At 39.3% G+C, this 26,561-nt stretch overlaps 1 protein-coding gene across 3 annotated transcripts in view; it reads left to right on the top strand.

The window, feature by feature from the left end:
- Nucleotides 1–26,561, top strand: part of TAB3 (TGF-beta activated kinase 1 (MAP3K7) binding protein 3) — a 106,820-nt gene that overhangs the window by 26,710 nt on the left and 53,549 nt on the right. The window contains exons 2-4 of one of the 3 annotated variants that reach the window (XM_028482542.1): nt 11,384–11,486; nt 14,969–15,091; nt 20,463–20,624. The gene's annotated coding sequence lies outside the window, so the exon portion shown is untranslated. The remainder of the gene's footprint in view (nt 1–11,383; nt 11,487–14,968; nt 15,092–20,462; nt 20,625–26,561) is intronic. The other 2 variants (XM_028482539.1, XM_028482541.1) reach the window with 2 other exon arrangements.

Here is a 26,561-nt window from a genome sequence, read left to right as displayed (position 1 = left end):
TGTTCCATTGATCTATATTTCTGTTTTTGTGCCAGTACCATGTTGTCTTGATTACTGTAGCTTTGTAGTATAGTCTGAAGTTGGGGAACCTGATTTCTCCAGCTCCATTTTTCTTTCTCAAGATTGCTTTGGCTATTCGGGGTCTTTTGTGTTTCCGTACAAATTGTGAAAATTTTTTTTCTAGTTCTGTGAAAAATGCTATCGGTAGTTTGCTAAGGATTGCATTGAATCTGTAGATTGCTTTGGGTAGCATAGTCATTTTCACAATGTTGATTCTTCGAATCCAAGGACATGGTATATCTCTCTGTATCGTCTTTAATTTCTTTCATCAGTGCCTTATAGTTTTCTGCATACAGGTCTTTTGTCTCCTTAGGTAGGTTTATTCCTAGGTATTTCCTTCTTTTTGTTGCAGTCGTAAATGGGAGTGTTTCCTTAATTTCTTTTTCAGAATTTTCATCATTAGTGTATAGAATGCAAGAGATTCTGTGCATTAATTTTGTATCCTGCTACTTTACCGAATTCACTGATGAGCTCTACTGGTTTTCTGGTAGCATCTTTAGGATTTCTATGTATAGCGTCTGTCATGTCATCTGCAAAAAGTGACAGTTTTACTTCTTTTCCGATTTGTATTCTTTTTATTTTTTCTCTTCTCTGATTGCCGTGGCTAGGACTTCCAAAACTATGTTGAATAAAAGTGGTGAGAGTGGACATCTTTGTCTTGTTCATGATCTTGGAGGAAATGCTTTCAGCTTTTCACTGTTGAGTATGTTGTTAGCTGTATATATGTTTGTCGTATATGGCCTCTATTAGGTTGACGTAAGTTCCCTCTGTGCCCACTTTCTGGAGAGTTTTTATCATAAATGGGTGTTGAATTTTTTCAAAAGCTTTTCCAGCATCTATTGAGATGATCATGTGGTTTTTGTTCTTCAGTTTGTTGATGTAGTGTATCACACTGATTGACTTACGGATATTTAAAAATCGTTGCTTCCCTGTGATAAATACCACTTGATTGCGGTGTAGGATCCTTTTATTGTGTTGTTGTTATGTCTATGTTCGTTAGTAATATTGGCCTGTAATTGTCTTTTTTTATTGTATTATTTTTGTCTAGTTTTGGTATCAGGGTGATGATGGCCTCATAGAATGAGTTTGGTAGTGTTCCTTCCTCTGCAATTTTTGGCGAAGTTTCAGAAGGATAGACGTTAACTCTTCTCTAAATGTTTGATAGATTTTGCCTGTGAAGCCGTGTGGTCCTGGGCTTTTGTTTGTTGGGAGTTTTAAAATCACAGTTTCAATGTCAGTACTTGTGATTGGACTGTTCATATTTACTATTTCTTCCTGGTTCAGTCTTGGGTGATTGTACTTTTCTAAGAATTTGTCCATTTCTTCTAGGTTGTCCATTTTATTAGCATATAGTTGTTTGTAGTAGTCTTTTATGATCCTTTGTATTTCTGTGGCGTCTGTTGTACCTTCTCCTTTTTCATTTCTAATTTTATTGCTTTGAGCCCTTTCCCTGTTTTTCTTGATGAATCTGGCTAAAGGTCTATTAATTTTGTTTATCTTTTCCAAGAACCAGCTTTTAGTTTCATTGATCGTTTCTGGTTTTTTCTTCATCTCTATTTCATTTATTTCTGCTCTGATCTTTGTTTAGTGTTGTGTTTGGATAGCTTTCGCTCTCTGTCTCTCTCTCCTTTTTTTTGGTCGCACCACACGGTATGTGGGATCGAACCTGAGCTCCCTGCAGTGGGAACACGGAACCTTAACCACTGGACCGCCAGGGAATTCCCTGCTTTTTCTCTTTTGTGTGTGTATCTGTTGTAGATTTTTGGTTTGCGGTTCCCATGAAGTTTTGCTATAGCAGTCTGTATGTATAAACAAGATCATTTTAAGCTGCTGGTCTCTTAATTTGAAACGCTATTTCCCATTTCCTGCATTTGTGCTCTCCTCACCATTGCTGGTCTTGATAACATATTTGTGTGTAGACGATTTCCTACCTTTACTGTATGTTTGCCTTTACCAGTGAGCTTTCTCATTTGTATATACTTGTTTGTAGTTGTGGCCTTTTCTTTTCCGCCTAGAGAAGTTCCTTTAGTATTTGTTGCAGAGTTGGTCTGGTGGTGTTGAATTCTCTTAGCTTTTCCTTGTCTGTAAAGTTTTTGATTTTTCTGTTGAATCTCAGTGAGAGCATTGTTGGGTATTCTTGGTTGTAGGTCCTTCTCTTTCATCACTTAAAATATATCATGACATTCCCTTCTGGCCTGCAGAGTTTCTGCTGAGAAATCAGCTGATAACCTTACGGGAGTTCCCTTGTATATTATTTGTTGCTTTTTCCTTTTGCTTTTAATATTTTTTCTTTGTTTTTAATTTTTCTCAATTTGATTATTATGTGTCTCTGCATGTTCCTCCTTGGGTTTATCCTGCCTGGGACTCTTTGTGCTTCCTGGACTTGGGTGACTGTTTCCTTTCCCAAGATAGGGAACTTTTCGGCTATCATCTCTTCAGGTATTTTCTCAGGTCCTTTATCTCTCTTTTCTCCTTCTGGGACCCCTCTAATGTGATTGTTGTTGCATTTAATGTTTCCACAGAGGTCTGTTAGACTGTCTTCATTTCTTTTCATTTTTCTTTATCGTATTCTGTAGTAGTGATTTCCACCATTCTGTCTTCCAGCTCACGTATCCTTTTTTCTGCCTAACTTATTATGATATTGGTTTCTTCTAGTGTATTTTTTATTTTGGTTGTTGTATTATTAATCTGTTTGTTCTTTAGTTCTTTTAGGTCTTTGTCAAACATTTCTTGTATTTTCTCGATCTCTTCATTCTTTTTCTGAGATCTTGGATCATCTTGACTATCATTACTCTGAATTATTTTTTGGGTCGATTGCCTGTCTCCACTTCACTTAGTTGTTCTTCTGGGGTTTTATCTTGTTCCAACACTTGGGACAGATTCAACTACTGTCTCATTTTGTCTTACTTTCTATGATTACCGTTTCCATTCCACAGGCTGCAGAGTTGTAGTTCTTCTGCTGTTTGCCCCCTGGTGGATGAGCCTGTCTCAGAGGCTTGTGCAGGCTTCCTGGTGGGAGCAACTGGTTCCTGCCCATTGGTGGGTGCAGCTGGGTCTTGTCCCTCTAGTGGGCAGGGCCGTGACAGGGGTTGTGCTTATGGGGCAGCTGTGGGCTCAGGAAGACTTTAAGCAGCCTTTTTGCTGATGGGTGGGACTGTGTTCCTGCCCTGTTGGCTGCTTGGTCTGAGGCATCCCAGCACTGGAGCCTATAGGCTGTTGGGTGGGGCCAGGTCTTGGTGAGAAGATGGCAGCCTCCAGGAGGGCACATGCCAATGAGTACTCCCCAGAACTACTGCCGCCAGTGTCTTTGTCCCTGCATTGAGCCACAGCAGCCCCCCACCTCTGCAGGAGACCCTGCAATACCAGCAGGAAGGTCTGGCCCAGGCTCTTATGAGGTCACTGGTTTTTTTCCCTGGGTCCTGGTGCACACGAGACCTTGTGTTCCCCCTCTGAGAGTGGAGTTTCTGTTTCCCCCAGTCCTGTGGAATTCCTGCAATCAAACCCCACTGGCCTTCACAGCTAGATTCTCTCGGGGCTCCTCCTCCTGTTGCCAGACTCAGCCTGGGGAGCCTGATGTGGGGCTCAAAACTTTCACTCCTGTGGGAGAGCTTCTGTGGTATAACTATTCTCCAATTTGTGGGTCACCCACCCAAGTGGGTATGGGATTTGATTTTATTGTGATTGTGCCCCTCCTACCATCTCACTGTGACTTCTTCTTTGTCTTTGGATGTAGGATATCTTTTTTGGGAGGTTCCAGCATTTTTTTGTCAATGGTCATTCAGCAGTTAGTTGTGATTTTGGTGTTTTCGTAAGAAAAGGTCAGCTCACTTTCTTATACTGCACCATTGTGTCTCCGCCCTCTTAATTTTCATTCTTGATTCTTTTTTTCTCTGCAGTGGAATACTTGGTTGGCAGTTGTTTTTCTTTCTGCTACTTAGGGATTCCATTACATATGTCTTTTAGCTTCCATTTTTGTTGTTGAGAATTAAGCTATCCATGTAACTGTTGCTTCTTTGAAAGTAATCTTTTTCCCCCTCGGGATGCTTTTAACTTTTTCTTTGTCTGCTGATTTTTAGCTAGTTGAATCTCAGTGAGAGCATTGTTGGGTATTCTTGGTTGTAGGTCCTTCTCTTTCATCACTTAAAATATATCATGACATTCCCTTCTGGCCTGCAGAGTTTCTGCTGAGAAATCAGCTGATAACCTTACGGGAGTTCCCTTGTATATTATTTGTTGCTTTTTCCTTTTGCTTTTAATATTTTTTCTTTGTTTTTAATTTTTCTCAATTTGATTATTATGTGTCTCTGCATGTTCCTCCTTGGGTTTATCCTGCCTGGGACTCTTTGTGCTTCCTGGACTTGGGTGACTGTTTCCTTTCCCAAGATAGGGAACTTTTCGGCTATCATCTCTTCAGGTATTTTCTCAGGTCCTTTATCTCTCTTTTCTCCTTCTGGGACCCCTCTAATGTGATTGTTGTTGCATTTAATGTTTCCACAGAGGTCTGTTAGACTGTCTTCATTTCTTTTCATTTTTCTTTATCGTATTCTGTAGTAGTGATTTCCACCATTCTGTCTTCCAGCTCACGTATCCTTTTTTCTGCCTAACTTATTATGATATTGGTTTCTTCTAGTGTATTTTTTATTTTGGTTGTTGTATTATTAATCTGTTTGTTCTTTAGTTCTTTTAGGTCTTTGTCAAACATTTCTTGTATTTTCTCGATCTCTTCATTCTTTTTCTGAGATCTTGGATCATCTTGACTATCATTACTCTGAATTATTTTTTGGGTCGATTGCCTGTCTCCACTTCACTTAGTTGTTCTTCTGGGGTTTTATCTTGTTCCAACACTTGGGACAGATTCAACTACTGTCTCATTTTGTCTTACTTTCTATGATTACCGTTTCCATTCCACAGGCTGCAGAGTTGTAGTTCTTCTGCTGTTTGCCCCCTGGTGGATGAGCCTGTCTCAGAGGCTTGTGCAGGCTTCCTGGTGGGAGCAACTGGTTCCTGCCCATTGGTGGGTGCAGCTGGGTCTTGTCCCTCTAGTGGGCAGGGCCGTGACAGGGGTTGTGCTTATGGGGCAGCTGTGGGCTCAGGAAGACTTTAAGCAGCCTTTTTGCTGATGGGTGGGACTGTGTTCCTGCCCTGTTGGCTGCTTGGTCTGAGGCATCCCAGCACTGGAGCCTATAGGCTGTTGGGTGGGGCCAGGTCTTGGTGAGAAGATGGCAGCCTCCAGGAGGGCACATGCCAATGAGTACTCCCCAGAACTACTGCCGCCAGTGTCTTTGTCCCTGCATTGAGCCACAGCAGCCCCCCACCTCTGCAGGAGACCCTGCAATACCAGCAGGAAGGTCTGGCCCAGGCTCTTATGAGGTCACTGGTTTTTTTCCCTGGGTCCTGGTGCACACGAGACCTTGTGTTCCCCCTCTGAGAGTGGAGTTTCTGTTTCCCCCAGTCCTGTGGAATTCCTGCAATCAAACCCCACTGGCCTTCACAGCTAGATTCTCTCGGGGCTCCTCCTCCTGTTGCCAGACTCAGCCTGGGGAGCCTGATGTGGGGCTCAAAACTTTCACTCCTGTGGGAGAGCTTCTGTGGTATAACTATTCTCCAATTTGTGGGTCACCCACCCAAGTGGGTATGGGATTTGATTTTATTGTGATTGTGCCCCTCCTACCATCTCACTGTGACTTCTTCTTTGTCTTTGGATGTAGGATATCTTTTTTGGGAGGTTCCAGCATTTTTTTGTCAATGGTCATTCAGCAGTTAGTTGTGATTTTGGTGTTTTCGTAAGAAAAGGTCAGCTCACTTTCTTATACTGCACCATTGTGTCTCCGCCCTCTTAATTTTCATTCTTGATTCTTTTTTTCTCTGCAGTGGAATACTTGGTTGGCAGTTGTTTTTCTTTCTGCTACTTAGGGATTCCATTACATATGTCTTTTAGCTTCCATTTTTGTTGTTGAGAATTAAGCTATCCATGTAACTGTTGCTTCTTTGAAAGTAATCTTTTTCCCCCTCGGGATGCTTTTAACTTTTTCTTTGTCTGCTGATTTTTAGCTAGGAATTCATTGACATCCTTAAATTTGTGGTTTGACATTTTTAAATCATTTTTGGAAATTTTCAGCCATTCAAATTTTGCTTCTACCCCATACTGTCTCTCCTTTCCTTCTGGAATTCCAGTTAACTGTGTCGGATGTTATACCTTCACACCATATCCCCATGTTGCTTGTCCTGTATTTATTCTGAGGTTTTTTTCCACTGACTTATCTCTGATTCAGTGTCTCAACTGTGTCCATTGGCTGTTAAACCTGTTCATTGGATGATTAATTTCAGTTTTTGTATTTTTCAGTAAAAAAATTTGTTTGCTTCTTATAAAAAGCTGGTATATCACTTTTTATAGTTTCTAGTTCATTGCTGAGACTTTTAAGTTTGGTTTCCATTTCCTTGAACCAAAGTGTTTGTTTCATAATTCCAATATTTGGAGTCTGAGTGTTTATTGTTTTATGTTTCTGTGGCTTTTGATCTTATGTCTGTTGTTTTCCCATGTGCCCAGTTGTCTTTAATTGTTTGCTGGGCATTGGATTTGAAAAATTACTTGAGAAATCATTTGAGACCAGGATGATATCTTCCAGGAAGGATTTTTTTTTGGGGGGTGGGTGGCATCTGCTTGAGGCAATCTAGGATTACTTAGTCAAATCTCAGCTTTTGAGATTTCTCTGGGCCAGCTGGATGACTCAAGGCTAAATTGCTTTCAATTTATGGACTGTTTAATTTCCAGTTCACCCATATTTCTAAGGTGCAGCCCTTTAGGTTCCTAACATGAGGGTAGCGAAGAGGATTTTCCTTTTGTCCCTCTGGGCCTACCCAGCTGTCAGATACAGTTTAACTTCTGGTTTCTTCTGGATTGTTGTGCTCACCTCTGTGAATTCCAGTCCTTTAATGGATCTGAATGCACTATCCTGTTGGCTCTTTGATCCTTTGAGAAAGTCATTTCTTACATTTTGTCCAACTATATTATTTGTCTTCAGTGGAAAGATTGGTTCAAATTACCTAATATCTCATAACCAAGAGAAGGAGTCTTCCCGTTGGCTCTTTATGGCAGAACATGGTTTTGTCTTGTTTTCTAGGTCAGACTCAGCCCCTAGTTCGCTTTAAATTTTGTTTTAATTTTGTTTTATGTAGCTGTACTCACTTGGATAACTTTGCACATTTTCATTAAAAGGTTACATTGTGTGTGTGTGTGTGTGTGTGAAATTATAAATAAGTTGTTACCTGATTATTCAGGATTCAGGATTTTAGTGTCTTCCACCTAGGGCAGTTTTTAGTCCTTGACAGTGGACAGGTTTATTGTATTTAAGTTTCCGTTAAAAATAAGTCTCTGGAATGACTTTAAGATCGTGAAATCCCTCTTAATTACTATTGAAATTGGTATGTACAATATCAACTAAGTTTTTTTTTCCTTTCATAGAAAATAATGCTTTCCTAGTTATACTATAACTGTCATGACTTCTGTTTTAGTGTACATATTTGTAGACATAATATATATCTGTCCTTGTGAAATAGAAAAAAAGGAGGCAGTTCTGCTGAGATTCTTGTTTGCTGTATTATGAAAGCTCTTGAGCATCGTCTTGAATGAATATGGTGCTTTCTAAGTTACAAACATTTTCCTTCTATGTAAATTAATTCCTGCAACATCTCGTGAGGTGTGGTATTAAGCAAAGGATTTGGAAACTGGCCTAAGAGAGGTTAAGTAACTTGTCTGTGGCTCCACATCTGGTGAGTGGCTTATGTCGTCTATGATTATTACAGTGTTTTATTTCAGCTGTTGTGGCCTGTTAACGCTTGCCTGTAGATGCTCACTGACTTCCCAGTTTTGTCACGTTATGCTTTCTTCTTTCTGTACACCATGTAATATAATGATCTCATGACTCATGTCCTGAAGATTGAGACAATTGGGATATTACTCCTTCATATCCCATCCTCACTGCCTCTCAGCCCACCCCATTTCTAGAATATGGTCACACCAGCCCTGGAATTTGCCATCTCCTCTGCCCTGTTGGAAAGTTTGCTTTGTCACTAGTCCTTTCTCACCCACATGTATAGTCAGTCCCTTTCCCTCTCTTTACACATGCCTCAATTTTTCTGATTCTAAGAAAGATGCCTCTTCTTTTTCCAATGCACTTGCCATCTTTCTTGTCACTCTTATGGTTAGACTCAAACTCTCTAACTTCCTTACTGGGTTTCTTCTGTAAGCCTTCCTTTCTTTTCTAATTGCTCTTTATAAGATCCTAGCCAAAATCTTGTTTGCTCTGATCCTCTGAATCTTAAGGAGAGCAAAAAGCTTTTCTGCCTCAGACCCTTTTCCTAGCAGTAGAGTCAGTGCTTCTATATGTCTGGTGGTGCTTCTGCTTCTGAATGGTACTCACATCTCATTTTCAACATCCTTGTAATGAAAACCTTGAACAGTTATCTTACATTAGGACTGTGGATGTCAAATGCCTTTGTTTGCTTGGAGCATGTTCAGTTACATAGTGTTCAGTTACTACTTGTTTAAGTGTATGAGGATGCCACCTCCTCAAATTTAGTAATACTCCATTTTCTCTTGATAACTATTGTGTCTGTGTGTGGTTTGTTTTTTTATTTTGTCCCTATCCAAGGATTCTTTTCTTGGAAGTTTATTCATTAGTTTTCTCCCGATCTCACTCACAAAACTGTCATGCTTTAAAATGTTGGTAGAATTGTGAGTGGTACCAGTATCTTTTGAATGTCCTATTTCAAACCTTTGCACTTTTTCCTTTTCCTTCTCTTTTAATCCTGCATCTTTTCTGTTGTCCACTTTGATTATTTTTCTTCAGTAAACTTGATTTACATGAATTCATCTCTCCCTTCTGTGAATTCTTTTTGTTATCAGGGTACAGAGTACATATGTTCTTTTTCACCAGCTCAAGAGTAAACTTTAAGACGGGGCATGGGCTTCACCCTTTTGCTTTATCACTTATTTTTAAAAATTTATTTATTTATTATTTATTTTTGGCTGAGTTGGGTCTTTGTTGCTGTGCGTGGGCTTTCTCTAGTTGTGGCGAGCAGGGGCTACTCTTCATTGCGGTGCGCGGGCTTCTCATTGTGGTGGCTTCTCGTTGCGGAGCATGGGCTCTAGGTATGCGGGCCTCAGTAGTTGAAGCTCATGGGCTCTAGAGCACAGGCTCAGTAGTTGTGGCGCACGGGCTTAGTTGCTCTGTAGCATGTGGGGTCTTCCCTGACCAGGACTCGAACCCATGTCCCCTGCATTGGCAGGCGGATTCTTAACCGCTGCACCACCAGGGAATCCCTGCTTTATCACTTATTGCAGGGCCTTGTATATAATAAGATTCAGTAAATATTTAAGTTTATGTTTAACATTATAGTTAATTATAAGGTATGCTGATAATTATAATTACTAATATAATTATGAATCATAATATTAATGTTAATTGATGTTGAAATATAACGGTTTTGGCTCTTTAAGGATTTTAGCTCTGGACTGCCTTAAGGACCCTCTCAGTAGTTTTATATCTTTAGCTTCTTTTTCTGTGATCTCTGTACAAAAGAATGAAAATCATCAGCTTTTAAGTATTATTTTGAATACGTTGGTTTTTCTCTCCTTAAAGGACTCTGTCGTGACTCCTAGTTGATTGTTTTTCTGTTTTTTTTGTGGTACGCGGGCCTCTCACTGCCGTGGCCTCTCCCATTGCAGAGCACAGGCTCCGGACGCACAGGCCCAGCGGCCATGGGCCACGGGCCCAGCCGCTCCGCGGCATGTGGGATCCTCCCGGACCGGGGCACGAACCCGTGTCCCCTGCATCGGCAGGCGGACTCCCAACCACTGCACCACCAGGGAAGCCTTAGTTGATTGTTTTTATTTTTAAATCTTTATTTGTGAACATTTCCAAATGTACACAAATAAAAAGTTCAGCGAACCTCTATGCTGCAGACATCAACATTTCTCCATACTTGTTTCATCTTCCCCCTATTGCTTTTTTTTTTTTTTGCTGAGAATTTATGGCGTATCCAAGACATTATTTCATCCCTAAATAACATGTATCTAAAACAACACAGTTTCTTACATAACCACAATGCATTGTCACATACAACACACCTGGTAATGATTCCTTAATTGTGTATATACTACTTATTAGTCCATGTTCAAGTTCTTCCAGTTGTCTAAAAAAATTTCTTTTGTAGTTGGTTTGTTTGATTTATGCTAGAGTTCAGGTGTTGCCAGCCTGATCCCTTCATGAAGCCCCGCTTTTCACCCTAATGCTTTTACCATTCATTGATTACAATTGCATGGATTAGTTATTAAATTAAAAATTGCCAAAATGTGAGTGTTCTAATTTGGTTACTTCTGCCATTATTAGCTGAAACTTTTCTCTCTGGGAGAACTTTTTCCTCATTCACTAAGGCTAGTTGGTTAACCTAAAATATCTAGTTAGTTCTTGAGTAGTTAATACCCTCTACTGGTGAAAGAAGGCTCTGCTTTCTTTTTTAGCTAGTAAGACTCTTTAGATTATTTCACTAAGGCCTATAGTAAAGTATTTTTTTTTCCTTCTTGAGGAAGTTAAAGTTATTCTTGAGTGGTAGTTTAGTGATTTTGTGGGTTGGCTTATGGGGAGGGCCTCCCAGTCCTGAGTGAGCAGTTCAAATTCTCTTGAGAAGGTATAGCGGGGGGTGGATGGTGGGGAAAGGAAAGGAATACAAAGGAAAAAAAATATACCCCCTTCACTGTTGGGCTTTGTACTGAGGGTGTGGTGCTCACTTGGGGTGTGGAAATTTCAAACATTCTACTTTCTCAGAGAATAAATTAGACTCAATATAGATTCTGTATAGACGCAGTATAGAGTCATTTAAATTTAAGGACGTATGGCCCTTAAAGGATCTTAGCACAGTTTTGTAATCAAACCCATTCAAATTTAATGACTAGTATTTCATGCGGAGCTGCAAGGACCCCTGATGGTTTGCCAGGGATGCAGCTAAAGTTCTTGCCAGCTTTCTCTGAAGCCAAAACCTCAGAAAAGCTTTGGCCATCCCTTCTGCTGTTGTCAACTCTGCCTTAGGGACTAGCGGTGGCTGACTAGGAAGGGGAGCAGGAGTGGCTCAGGCAGTCAGGTGAACCTTTTGTTATTGACTGAACATAAACTTCATTCACTGGAATTTCAGGTAGTAAAGGTATACAAATGGCTGCGTTCCTTTCTCGTGACCTTTTATTTGTATACTTTATCACTTGCTCATGCGGCCTTCCTTAAGCCTTTCACAGTTTGAATGCTACCACTTTGGTCTTTCGTTTATCTAGGACAGTGTCTTCAGCCTTTTCTTCAAGTTTTTTACCTTGAATTGTTGCTGCGTGTCAAACTGGACAAGGTATTTTAGTTGAAGTTTCAGTTGAAACATTGGAGGTAAGGAATGTTTATCTGTGTGTTTGTGTATTTTTGTAGTTATATTAGAGCAGATTAGTTTTTTGAAAACTAATCTGTATTGCTGTTAACATGTTTGTTTACTCCACCCTCTTGCCCCCATCTCTTGTACATAGAAGAGCAAGGATGAAAAAAATAAAAGATAGATGTCCAGGTAGTTTCATATGTTTCAATTTAGGCCCTAAATCAGGACCCAAAGCAAGTTCTTTGTATAGTTTATTTACTATTAGAAACTTTATCAGCAAATGAAAGAGTAACTTAGCAGTTGATTTTGAATAAAAGGGGCTAATCCTACCCAGGTCCCAGACCCGCAGTGGTTGGAGCTGGTGGAGTTTGAAAGACCTGCCCCAAAGAGTAATGGGGTGTGCGTGCATATGCTGATCTTCCAACTTCCTGGTTTTTATTGTAATATTTCTTAGTCTCAGATACATGATCAATAAATGAGTAGTATAGATGAAAAGTTTAGTATTATGAAAAAATAAGGGTATAATTTTAAAAAATGTATTGTAGTATAATTCCATTAGTAGATCTATATCATGAAAGACTATATAGCAGTATCAGCTTTGATTTCTAGATAGTTTATTTTTCTATCTTATAATAATGTTCCCATTCTTTTTAACATCTGTTTTCTATTATAATAACATATGTGGGTGTGTGTTGTGAATTAAACACTGGACAAGATGTTATGAGGCCTGTTTTGTAGTCCTGGCTTTCTAGCAAGTTTTAAAATCCATCTAACCTTCAGTTATCGTCTTGTGTAAAACAAGAGGATTGTACTGAGGTTGGGTTCAGGGTTTCTCAGCCTCGGCACTATTGACATACTGGGCTGGATAATTCTTTGTTGTCAGGGGCTGTCCTGTGTACTGTAGGATGATTAGCAGTATCCCTGGCCTCTGCCCACCAAATCCCAATAGCAGCCCTTCCCAGTATGGCAACCAAAAATGTCTCCAGACATTGCCAGATGTGCCCTGTGGGACAAAATCATCCCCAGTTGAGAAACACTACATTAGATGATGTGTAGATTTTCTTCCAGCTTTATAATCATATTGTTTTTATTTTTAAAAATCCTGCTCTTTGCAACCCAGCTTCCATGAAGCTTTCCCCTGCACTCCTTTTTATGGTCCTACCTTAATTAATTATTTCTTTTTCTGACAACTTACAGGACTTAACCCTACTCTATTATATCTCTCAGTGCATTTCTCTCACTTTGAGGGCATGGGCCTTCTGTATCTCCAAACTGAGTGCTCAGATGTTATTAAATGAATGAACAATGGGTTCAGGAGTATTGAAGGTCAGACATTTTAAAATAAATGATTTTAAATGGCATTTTTGTTAATATTTCAAACCCTTCCAGTTGGAAATTTCCAGTTTGTGATCTTGAATTTCTGGGTTAGTGAGACTGATGGCTCTTTTTTTTTTAATCTTTTAGAAGGCAGGAGCCTCCTAAAGTGTGTGAGGGAGCTACACAAAACAGATCGAGGTTGCTTTTGAGAAAAATAAAGTCACACAAAAATTCATAACAGAGAGAGTTGTTTCAGCTTTCATATTCAGATGTTTCTCAAATAACTCCACTTAGTTAATTAGAAAGGTGCCATTTATTCAGATAATAGTAAAAAGGAAAGGTAGTAAATATTTTTCTTACATAACCCAGAATATCTCACCATATTTTAAGTCAGTATTTCTCAAAGCAACACATAGTAAGAAATACATTTTAATCATGATCTAGTACATACATACAAGTTTTTTGAATCAGTATTTACTGTAATATGCGTGAAGTACTCTGATATTTTCTGTTACGTTTCTCTTTTTTTTTTTTAAATACTTGTCATCACCTAGTAAGTTTATCTTACAGTTTACTAATAGGTTACAACCCACCATTTGTAAAACACTGTTCTAAGAAATCTCTTTAAGTAATAAAATGTCAAGATGATTTGCCTCTGCCATATGTTACCAATAGGCTGTACTGCGTCTTCTTAGAAAATGTCATTTAATAATTGACCTAATAAAGACCTTGGAATATCTCAACCAGAACAAATTAGATTTGCAATTATTTGAAAGTCCTGTATTTTTTCATTTATACAAAGTATTTTGTGTGCACAGGGCACTATAGGTCAAAGAACATGTTTGGTTTTCATTCTCAAGGTATACAGTTATAAAACCTAGAGGAAAATAAAAAGTTGATAGACATTATTTCAAGTGCTGGTGGTAACAAACAGACAATAACTTTTGTAGGCATTTAGGAAGGAGAGAAAACTATTCTGATTCAAGTTGATGGGGAGAAGGTTAACATGAATGTGGGGTGGATTTTGCGTCGTCATATCAGAGATCAGAAAAGGCTGTTTCATGTGGTAGAAAACAGCTTTCATGTAGATGCAAGTACTTCTTGCTCATACTTGAAGTTCATTTTTTAGGTACTGTTTAAGATAAAGTAACTGAGAAGTTAAAAAGTAAGAAAAAGTATAGTAAAGTGCTAAAAAAATACATTATAAACAGGCTATGTTATTTTAGCTCTACTGTGGTTATAAAATGACGTTGAGTCAGTAGATTAATTAGAAACTTATATGCATGATGGCTCTGATACAAGCCAATATTTGCCCTAAAATGATAAGGTTAACATTGAATTATTAGGTTTACCGAGAACGAAGATAGTTTCTAAATGATGGAGAGAGAGAATGCTCATCTGTCAAAATAAGCCAATAAGGGCTTTTTTTGTTTTTTTTTTAAAGTGGCAGTTTTTAAACAGTTGTATACTATTTTGGCTATGCAATTGAAAATTTTGTACATGCTTGATAGTCCTGGGCTTCATCCTTTCTTCTCTAGATAGAATGGGGGGCTCATGATGGTAAGTCACAACCAGGTGTGCTACAAAAGCCTTAAGAAAACAGGCAGTGGATTATCTTTTTGTCTTTCTGAAGTGCTCTCAGAAAGACAAATGTAGAATTTAATTATTGTAGAAGATATTTGTGACCTAAAGGAAAAGAAGGTTCCATTTGTGATGATACTTGGGAAGGAACTGCTTGCCCTAAAAGTGTGGTCTAGCATCCTGTCTGCTGTTACTTTAAGTCACCAGAAGTCTATGAGTTTTTGTCTTTTTTCCGTATTGAGTTAGGAAGTTAATAAAAGGATAACTTAGCTCCTCATTTTGTCAGATTTCTAGTCTACTGAAAAGAAGGTGCTTTGAGAGCTGGAGATGTGACTAAGAGTCCAGTGCCAGGGTAATTTTTAAATTTTTTAAAAAATAGACTTTATTTTTTTGGAACAGTTTTAATTTTTCAGAAAAATTGAGAAGATAATACAGACAGTTACTTTATACCCTGCACCCAGTTTCCTTTATTATTAATAGCTTACATTAGCATGGTATGTTTGTTACAATTAGTTAGCCAATATTAAAAGTGTTATTAACTAAAATCTATACTTTATGCACATTTCCTTAGTTTTTACCTAATGTATTTTTTCTCTTTCAGGATCCCACCAGGGCCCTGTATTACAGTTATCGTCACGTCTCCTTAGGCTCCTCTTGACTGTGACAATTTCTCAGACTTCTCTTGTTTTGATGTCCTTGTCAGATTTGAGGAGAATTTGATCAGGTATTTTGTGGAATGTCCCTCAATTGGATTTACCTGATGTTTTTCTCATGGTTAGACTGGGGTTATGGGTTTTTAGGAGGAAGACCACAGAGGTAAAGTGCCATTCTCATTACATTATATCAAGGGTGCATACTATCATCATGATTTATCACTGTTAATGTTGACTCTGGTCACCTGGCTGAGAATATGTTTGTCAGGTTTCTCAACTGTAAAGTTACTTTTTAATTTTTGGTAAAAACTCTGTTCCATGCTGTGTTGTTTGGAAATAAGTCACTAAGTGTAGTCCACACTTAAGGAGTGGGAAGTTTTGCTCCATCTCCTTGAGGCTATTCTACATAAGTCACTGGGAATTCTCCATGGGAGATTGTCTCTTCTCCCCCATTTATTTATTTATTTATTTATTCAGTCATTTCTTTGTGTCAGTATGGGCTTACAGATATTTGTTTTATATTTTGGGTCATAATCCAATACTACCTTATTTATTTTGTTGCTCAAATTTTTGCTGTTTTGGCCATTGGGAGCTCTTTTGGTTGGCTCCTGTGTCACTCTGACATGCCCCCATCATCATGGGGTGTTTTTTGGTTTTTTTGGTTTTTTTCGGACACTTCCTTACTTTCTGGTACTACAAGATTCTCCAGGCTCATCCTGTATATCCCCTATCCCAGTTCTAGAATCAGCAGTTTCTCCACAAAGTCCACATTTCTTTTATTAGAGAATGCTATTGGAAATCAAGATCTGGATGCTAGGTGTGCTTGTTGCTACTAGAGTTTTGCTGTTTCTAGGCCTTCTTAGCTGAAATCCTGTGTATATATTACCTGTATATTTATGCATATTTATAAGTATTTCTATGCATTCATTTCTGTATATATATCAGTATTAAGGTAAACATGAGTTCATATTGATGTCTCTGGCTCTAATCTATTACTACATAGGTCATTCTAGCCTCCTCCCCTTGCTTTTCTGTAACTTCCCACTCCAACAGTGAGAAATCTGGCTCCCACTATTCACCATCCGTTTACTTAATTGTTCATTCCCAGTGTACATGTATAGTTGTATATCAGTTTTGTTAACCTGATACCCTGATGGGTAACAATATCAGAATTGTTAACCTGTACCCCCATGGGAAACAGCTTTATCAGCTAGAATACAATGCTTATGTACAGTTCCGCTTACCTTCAGTCTTACAGACTCCACTCATTTCCAAAGTTTTTTCAGTCAGCACCTTTCCCCCATCCCCTGCAGTGATACTGTTTCATACATTTGTAATACAGTTAGATTCTGTTATATGGTCTCCATTCCTTCCTGGGACCCCCTGACTTTCTAAAGGATTTTTTAAAATTTGCATACTTTAAGGTTCATTCTTTGTATTATAAAGTTCTGTGGGTTTTGACAAGTGCATAATGTCATGTATCTACCATTACAGCATCATACAGAATAATTTCACTGCCCTAAAAATCTCCTATGCTTCACCTATGAACCCTCCCTTCCTCCCCACAAACCTCTGGCAACCGTTGATCTTTTTACTGTCTCTATAATTTTGCGTTTTCTAGAATGTTCTTGAGATATTTTTAAAGTCAGTTTCTAAAGGAAACCTTTGATTTCTCTAACCTAGATACCATTTTTTCTCCCACCACCAATTCTTTTTTTTTTTTTGGCGGTACGCGGGCCTCTCACTGTTGTGGCCTCTCTCGTTGTGGAGCACAGGCTCCGGACGCATAGGCTCAGTGGCCATGGCCCACGGGCCCAGCCGCTCCGCGGCATGTGGGATCTTCCCGGACCAGGGCACGAACCCGTGTCCCCTGCATCAGCAGGAGGACTCTCAACCACTGCGCCACCAGGGAAGCCCAATTCATTCTTAATTGAACAAAATATTTCTAATAAGTAAGAATCAAGGCGTTCCCATCTCTTTTCTCAGTTACCAGTATATAAGGTCATTCAGTTTCGTTTATCTTTTAATATCCTACCTCTTTGTTACCAACCTCGGAATTCGGAGGAGATCTGAAGTACCTTTATTTCTGTTGGGGAGGTTGGTGGGGGAAGGCAGGGAGTGGCCCTGTATGGTATGGTGTGTCCTGTATAGGTACCAGCTGGCAAATAGATACTCACCTGTGGGGAGGGGTATTACGCTTAAATTTTATCTGAATATGCTTCTGTTTGTTTCCAGTGGGGGGTTATACTTAACTTGAAAATGCCTTTGATGAGTCTTTTAATATGAATATTATTTTGGTCCATAGTCTCTTTTGAGAATATAACAGAATATGAGATAGATGAAGTGAATATGTGACTATTTCAAAATGGTTTCTACTGTAATGAAAATCCTGTAGGATGACGGTCTTAGAAATTATTTGGAAGGCTCTAATTTAAGGGAAATAATAATATCATATTCCTATTTCTCACTTGTTGTTTGGTAGCATCTTTACATATATGTGTGAAAAATCCTGAAATTGGAACTCTTACCCCTCCAGTAAAAGATCATTTGTTATGCTCCAATATCAGTCACTTCTTGTTGCTGTTTACCTTGAAGAATTCACAATGTGGTGCAGAAACTTTTCTTTTTTAAAAGCAAGTTTTGGTTTAAACTTTACAATGTCTTTAAGAGTTATGACATCATCAAAATCTTACCATGTAGCCTATAGTACAGGAGAATAATGGCTAAAGCATAGACTTCAAGTTTGTGTTTTAGCTTTCTGCATGTTACCTTTGTCACCACAGGCAAATTATTTACCCTTTCTGAGCCTTGCATTTCCTCATTTGTAAAATGTGAATGATATTACCTCTCCCATGGGATGATAATGGGGATTAAATGAGATAAAGCACTTAGCACAGTGCCTGGTACATAGATATGGCTCAATAAGTATGCTCTAAAATCAAAACCTCTGCTCAACCAGAAAATGGATGAAGGTTCAAAGTTTTATACTGGTGTATATGTTTCTGTTCAACAGTTACTACTTGGACCAGACCAGTCAGAAAAGTGAATGATTCCTTTAGTTTTTGATCTTAAAACTTCTCTCAAGATAAGGTTAACTTTTCTTCAAATCTGGGAAATGCTCACGTCACTAAACTTAACATGCTAGCAGTGGTTGTCAGCCTTAGATACTGTTGCCTCTCCTGGGGCCCTTTGGGGGTGCTATTGGGATTTTACAGGAGGGACCAGGGTCCTGAACACCTTGTAACACATGGAGCAGACTTGCATGTTGAATTATTGTGCCCCAAATTACCACAGCAATAGCATACTGTTGAGACACACTAGACTAGACTAATGTGTACAGTACTCCCTTTAAACCTCTCTGTTGAACACATTTCAGGTGTCACAGACCCAGCAAGTATGTCAGTGAATAGAGCAAGGCCAGGCCTCCGTGTCTGGGACACGCAAGGGAGTGTAGGGACTAGGCAAGCTGGAGAGCGTGTGTCCTTTCTAAACTGGTGAGCCACGCTTCAGCTTCAGCTAGTTGTTGACTACTATTGCTAGATCTGATTTTTCAGAGAAAAGCTAGATGTCCAAATTTTTATGTCAAATTTTCCTATTTTAAAGTGTGGCTCAACCTTTTTTTTTTTTTTTTTTAATATGCCAAGGCCAAACCAAACAGATTGGTGGGCTGGTTTTGGCCCAGAGACCACTGGTTTATAACCTGTGATTATTATTTTAGAAAGTGAGCTAAAGTTTTGTCAGAGGTAAACAGTCAGGGCCATAACAGCCCTGAATATTTGCTGAGCTCAGAGAAGGCTGTGGAAACAAAGCACTAGGTGTTGAGGTCGTTTTCTAGAGCGTAGAGAATCGTGGCATCAGAGTGGCATCAGAGCAGAGCTCTAGGGGAGCTTCCTCTGGTTGGAAGGAGGAATTCTGTTGAGAGAAATCCCAGCACCTGCATTTTGAGGAAGAGATCCCACTGTGCCTTATGCTGACACTCCTGAATTAGGAGGGTAGCTGCACCGCTGGAGGAAGCCTTAGAGTGATTCCACTGCTAAGCATACCATCCCAGCCCCCAGTCTCAGTACTGCCTTGAGAAATTAGGAGTCCCCACAAAGCTAACAGGCAACAAAGGCTCAACGCTACAAAATCTCCTGGTTTATGTGGCTTTCAAACAGTGTGACATTTGTAGGGTTTATACCTTCAATATTTATTCCTTCTTGATCTAGGGTTACTGCCTACTCAGCTCCACAGTCCACAGCTGTGGCCATCTGTGGTTTAGTGGGGGTGTTTCAAGGGTGTCCCAGGAGTTTGGTCACATCCTAGCCTAGCCAGTACAGTTCAGGTACTACTTACTCTGGCTGGTTTTAAGGTGTCAAGTCATCACTCATCACTTTAATATGGTATAAAAAGTAGCAGCCCATTATAATATTGTTAAGTAACAAAGTCTATATGTATTTTGCATAGTTGTTGAATACATTAATATATATGGGCAAGAATAGATCGTATGTTTTAATATGCATCACTTTCAAATCTATAATATGAGATCATATATGGCAATGTTTCATTTTAGTTGTATTCTATGGGATTAAATACAAAAATACAGCATAGTATTTTACTGTAAAACTTTGCTTTTTTAAGAAACAGGCTGATCTTATTGGTCGGAATATTTTCTGTTTGTAAACTACCTGTTGGCTTAACCTCCCCATGAGCAGAAAGGAAATAACTTTTTAAAAAGTATTTTAGTATTTTATAATCCTCAAAAAGTTAAATTTATTTGAGAGTGTTATATATTGTGAAATACTTACAATACTTAATGGTTATCCACATCACTTAGTGCTTATGTGAGTGAATGTTTGTACAGAGCAGAGTGCTAATCACTTTTAAGACTGCTGTCATAATCCCTTGAGGAGAATAAGTTTTTATCAGTTTAGATTCCTACTTGTTGTGAAAAGTAGGTCTACTATTAATCATCTTTTCAGATGGTAGCCATCTTTGTGGGTGTGTAAGTTGTTGGCTTCAATTTTTTTTTTTTTTTTGGCGGTACGCGGGCCTCTCACTGCTGTGGCCTCTCCCGTTGCGGAGCACAGGCTCCGGATGCGCAGGCCCAGCGGCCATGGCTCACAGGCCCAGCCGCTCCGCGACATGTGGGATCCTCCCGGACCGGGGCACGAACCCGTGTCCCCTGCATCGGCAGGCGGACTCTCAAGCACTGCGCCACCAGGGAAGCCCTTGGCTTCAATTTTAAAGATGTTTTTTTAATGTTTTTCCAAAGGCAAGTATTTGTAACCATTAAAAAAGAAAATGGCAACTCTTCCTTCAGCTCTGTTTCTTGTATGTCCGAAAACAGCTTATTTGTAAAAGGATTCTTTCCTCCCCTCTCAGCCCTCCAAATCCCACATACCTGTAACCTTCTTTTTGGATGATAAACTGATGAGGGTTTCCTGTCTTTTTTCCCCCCAGCTAGTGAAAGAAGGGTGCTCATCATCACTCTGCTGGGAATGTCCTTGATACCTACCAATGACATAGTGGAAAGAAAAGACCTTGGAGAAGGCAGGCTTGGATTTGAGTCACGATTCTGCCATATGCCCATTCTGAGTTTAATTTCTTCTTTGTAAAATGGAGGTAATTATAGCTACTTTTCAGGGCATCGTTGTTCATAAATGGTAGCTGATAACAGTAGTGATAAAATTAATAGTAACTTTGGTCTTAGTAGCGCCTGAGGTTCTGAAGGCTATTAAAGCTAGCCAAGAGCTAGGAACTCCCGAAAGCTCTGCAGTAACCTGTGGATCCTAGGCTCTTGACATCTGAAAGATCTTTGTTCTTATTGACCCTTGTCGCTTTTTCTTCTTTCTCATAAGAAGGCAACTGTATTGCCCTTATATTTTAAAGACTTGAAATTAGTGTTGAGAAATGAATAAAAACTGTTCTTTGAAGCCACTAGGAAAGCTTGAGTTAAGACTTTGAATGCTTCAGAAGCTCGCTATTTTTTTTTTTTTTAATTTTTATTTATTTATTTATTTTTTGCGGTACGCGGGCCTCTCACTCACCGTTGTGGCCTCTCCCGTTGCGGAGCACAGGCTCCGGACGCGCAGGCCCAGCGGCCATGGCTCACGGGCCCAGCCGCTCCTCGGCATGTGGGATCCTCCCGGACCGGGGCACGAACCCGTGTCCCCTGCATCGGCAGGCGGACTCTCAACCACTGCTCCACCAGGGAAGCCCAGAAGCTCTTTATTGACAATGATTAAATAGCCATCAAGTGTTCTGAATGTGGTTAGTCCCTCAAATACTGAGGAATCGTTTCCTGGTAGGAAAGGTGTTATTGTTTCTATAAATAAATACAAGCAGATTTGATCACCTAAGGTCATTCCTATCATTAAATTCAGTGAATTGCATTTTGTTCATGTCACCTAGCAAATACTCACTGAACACCTAGTCTGTGCTAGGCCCTATGCCCAGTCAATTGTACACCCTCAAAGGAGGTACTGAATTAGGGAATCTAAGAGTTGTAGCTGTTAGCCTCTAATGTAAATGAAAATCCTAAGCCTTAGAGCTGCCCTGACCAGTAAGGTAGTCATGACTAACTACAGGTGGCTGCTGAGCACTTGAAACGTGGCCAGTCTGAATTGAGATGTGCTGTAAATATAAAACACACACTGCACTCCAAGGACTTAGTTTGAAAAAAAATGTAAAATATCATATCAATGATGTTTATATTGAATTCACGTTAAAAACAAAAGTATTTTTGCTATCTTGGATTAAATACAATACATTAGAATTAATTTCACCTGTTTCTTTTTACTTGCTTAGTGTAGCTACTGGAACATTTAAAATGAATCACATTATGTTTTTATTGGACTGCACTGTAAGGCAGCGCTTCAGTGACTTGGCAAGGTTACTCGTCCAGTTAGGACTCCTGTGGCTAGTGCAAACTATAGATCACCTTACTGTGAAAATGGCAGGTAGTGTTTGTTTTGATCCAAAAGGTAGAAAATTCAAACCTTGTTTCAGAAAAAAGTTAAACACTAAGGACTTTAAATAGTTTACATTTTAAATTAAAGCCTAGATTGTTAAACTGGTAGAATCGCTTTGCATTTCAGATTTGGGGTGCTTTAAAAGGGGCAAACTAGGGGCTTCTCTAGTGGCGCAGTGGTTAAGAATCTGCCTGCCAATACGGGGGACACAGGTTCGAGCCCTGGTCCAGGAAGACCCCACATGCTGCGGAGCAACTAAGCCCGTGCGCCACAACTACTGAGCCTGCGCTCCAGAGTCCGTGAGCCACAACTCCTAAAGCCTGGGTGCCTGGAGCCCGTGCTCTGCAACAAGAGAAGCCACCGCAATGAGAAACCCGCACACCGCAACGAAGAGTAGCTCCCGCCGCACACCACAACGAAGAGTAGCTCCCGCCCACCGCAGCTGGAGCAAGCCCGTGCACAGCAACACAGACCCAACGGAGCCAAAATAAATAAATAAATAATAATTTTAAAAAAGGGGGCAAACTAGAAAAATATACCCACTGATTCAGTAACCTAAACCTATTTTTCATTTCTCTGAACATTCACAAGTCATTATATAGTTGATCTCTGATCCCCCAATATTTTATTGGGGGGTGGGGTGTGCAGAAGGTAGGGGGCAAGGTTCATCTATATATTTTTCTATCTTACTAGCTAGATTGGTTCAGTATAATGAAATCGATTCTTCATTATTTAACGAACATTTAAGCAGGTACTAGGTCAGGTTTTGGAAATGCAGTGGTGAACAAGGGATAATCCCTGAATAGAACTACAGGCTTTCTGTTTGGTTTTTGTCTTGTTTTGGCTTTGTATTTGGAAAATAATTCTAAACTTAAGGAAGTTGTAATAATAAATATAGTACAAAGAACACTGTATACCCTTTATCCAGATTCATGTACTGTTAACATTTTTTCCTATGTGCTTTTTTAAAAAATTGAGTTATAGTTGATTACAGTATTATATTAGTTTCAGGTGTATGACATAGTGATTCAAATTTTTTTACAGATTATACTCCGTTTATAGTTATTATAAAATATTGGCTGTATTCCCTGTGCTGTACAATATATTCTTGTAGCTTATTTATTTTATACATAGTAGTTTGTTGTACTTCTTATCCCCTATCCCTATTTTGGCCCTCTTCCCTTTCCTCTCCCCATTGGTAACTACTGCTTTGTTCTCTATATCTGTGAGTCTGTTTCTGTTTTGTTATATTCACTAGTTTGTTTTATTTTTTAGATTCCGCATATAAGTGATAACATACATATTTCTCTTTCTCTGTCTGACTCATTTCACTAAGCATAATACCCTCTAGGTCCATCTATGTTGTTGCAAATTGCAAATTTTCTTTCTTTTTTATGGTTGACTAGTATTCCATTATATCTATATCTCACATCATTTTTATCCATTCATCTTTTGATGGACACTTAGGCTATTGTAAGTAATGCTGTGGTGAACATTGGGGTGCACGTATCTTTTCAAATTAGTGTTTTTGTTTTCTTTGGATATATATCCAGGAGTGCAATTACTGGATCACATGGTAACTCTATTTTCAGCTTTCTGAGGAACCTCCATACTGTTTTCTCCAGTGGCTGGGCCAATATACATTCCCACTAACAGTGTACAAGGGTTCCCTTTTCTCTACATCCTTGCCGGCACTGGTTATTTGTTGTCTTTTTGATGACGGACATTCTGACGGGTGTGAGGTGATATCTCATTGTGGTTTTGATTTGCATCTCTTTGACGATTAGCAATGTTGAGCATCTTTTCATGTGCCTGTTGACCATCTGCATGTCTTCTTTGGAAAATTGTCTATTCAGGTCTTCTGCCCATTTTTTAATTGGGTTATTTGTTTCTTTGGATATTGGGTTGTATGAGCTCTTTGTATATGTTGGATATTAACTCCTTATCGGTTGTATCATTTGCAAATATTTTCTCCCATTCAGTAGGTTGTCTTTTTCTTTTCTCAATGGTTTTCTTTGCTGTGTAAAAACTTTTCAGTTTAATTATGTCCCATTTATTTATTTTTGTTTTTGTTTTTTTTTTGCTTTAGGAGACAGATCCAGAAAAATGTTGCTACGATTTATGTCAAGGAGTGTTCCACTTATGTTTGCCTCCAGGAGTATTATGGTTTCCAGTCTTATATTTAGGTCTTTAATCCATTTTGAGTTTGTTTTTATATATGGTGTGAGAAAATGTTCTAATTTCATTCCTTTATATGTAGCTGTCCAGTTTTCCCAGTACCACTTATTGAAGAAACTGCATTTTCTCCTTTGTCATAGATTAATTGACCATATGTGCGTGGGTTTATTTCTGGGCTCTCTGTTCGGTTCTGTTGATCTATGTGTCTGTTGCTTCCCTGTCTTTCTTTTGATTTCCATTTGCATGGAATACGTTTTTCCATTCTCTCTCTTTCAGTCTGTGTGTCTTGAAATCTGAAGTGAGTCTCTTATAGGCAGCATATATATGGTTCTTATTTTTATATCTGTTGGGCTATTGTTTGTCTTTTGATTGGAGAATTTAGTCCATTTACATTTAAAGTAATTATTGAGGGGCTTTCCTGGTGGTGCAATGGTTAAGAATCCGCCTAACAATGCAGGGGACACGGGTTCGAGCCCTGATCCGGGAAGATCCCTCCTGCCGCAGGGCAACTAAGCCTGTACGCCACAGCTACTGAACCTGTGCTCTAGAGCCCATGCACCACGATTACTGAAGCCCACATGCCTAGAGCCCGCGATCCACACGCAACAAGAGAAGCCACCACAATGAGAAACCCATGCACCACAACGAAGAATAGCCCCCACTTGCCACAACTAGAGAAAGCCGGCACGCAGCAACAAAGACCCAATGCAGCCAAAAATATAAATAAATAAAATGAAATAAATAAAGTAATTATTGATAGGCATATACTTACTGTCATTTTGTAAGTTGTTTTGGGGTTATTTTTCTGATTATTTTTTGTTCCTTTCTTCTTTTTTTCTCCTACCCTTTGATTTGATGACTATCTTTAGTGTTATGTTTGGATTCCTTTCTCGTTTTTTTTTTTTTTTTGTGGTAGGCGGGCCTCCCTCTGCCGTGGCCTCTCCCACTGCGGACCACAGGCTCCGGACGCGCAGGCCCAGCGGCCACGGCTCACGGGCCCAGCCGCTCCGCGGCATGCGGGATCCTCCCAGACCAGTGCGCGAACCCGGTTCCCCTGCATCGGCAGGCGGACGCGCAACCACCGCGCCACCAGGGAAGCCCATGGATTCCTTTCTCTTTTTTGTGTTCTATCTGTTACAGAGTTTTTGATTTGTGGTTACCATGAAGTTTATATATAGCTATCTCTATATATACATGATTGTTTCAAGTTGCTGATCTCTTAATTTCAAATGCATTTTAACAACCCTTTATTTTTACTCATCTCCCCCCATAATTACTGTTTTTGGCATATTATTTTACGTCTTTTTGTTTTTGTATCCCTTATTGAGGATATAGATGATTTTACTACTTTTGCCTTTTGAACTTCCTACTAGCTTTGTACTTGCTTGATTTACTACCTTTACTGTACATTTGCCTTTACCAATGAGCTTTTTATTTTCATAATTTTCTTTTTTGATTGAAGTATAGTTAATTTACAATGTGCTAATATCTACTGTACAGCAAAATGACTCAGTTATAAACATATATACATTATTTTTTATATTCTTTTCCATTATGCTTTATCCCTGGAGATTGGATATAGTTCCCTGTGCTATTATACAGTAGGACCTTGTTATTTATCCGTTCTAAATGTAATAGTTTGCATCTACTAACCCCAAACTCCCTGTCCATCCCTCTCCCTCCCCCATTCCCCCGTGGCAACCACTGGTCTCTTTTCTATGTCTGAGTCTGTTTCTGTTTTGTAGATAGGTTCATCTGTGCCAAATTTTAGATTCCTCTTATGAGTGATATCATATGGTATTTGTCTTTCTCTTTCTGACATATTTCACTTAGTCTGATAATATCTAGTTGTATCCACATCACTGCACATGGCAGTGTTTCATTCTTTTTTATGGCTGAGTAGTATTCCATTGTATATATGTACCACATCTTCTTTATCCATTCCTCTGTCAGTGGACATTAAGGTTGTTGCCATGTCTTGGCTATTGTGAATAGTGCTGCTGTGAACATAGGGGTGCATGTATCTTTTTGAATTATAGTTTTGTCTGGGTATATGCCTAGGAGTAGGATTGCTGGATCATATGGTAATTCTATTTTTAGTTTTCTGAGGAACCTCCATACTGTTTTCCATAGTGGCTACACCAACTTACATTCCTACTAACATTGTAGGAGGGTTCCTTTTTCTTCACACCCTTTCCAGCATTTGTTATTTGTAGAATTTTTAATGATGGCCATTCTGACCAGCGTGAGGTGGTACCACATTGTAATTTTTTTTTTTTTTTTTTTTTTTTTTTTTTTTTTTTGCGGTAGGCAGGCCCCTCACTGTTGTGGCCTCTCCCGTTGCGGAGCACAGGCTCCAGACGCGCAGGCTCAGCGGCCACGGCTCATGGGCCCAGCCACTCCGCAGCAT

Source organism: Physeter macrocephalus, chromosome 21 (genome assembly GCF_002837175.3).
Source record: "Physeter macrocephalus isolate SW-GA chromosome 21, ASM283717v5, whole genome shotgun sequence".
Lineage (NCBI taxonomy): Eukaryota > Metazoa > Chordata > Mammalia > Artiodactyla > Physeteridae > Physeter > Physeter macrocephalus.
The sequence above is the reverse complement of the archived record's forward strand: the minus strand, read 5'-3'. Positions and strand labels throughout refer to the sequence as shown.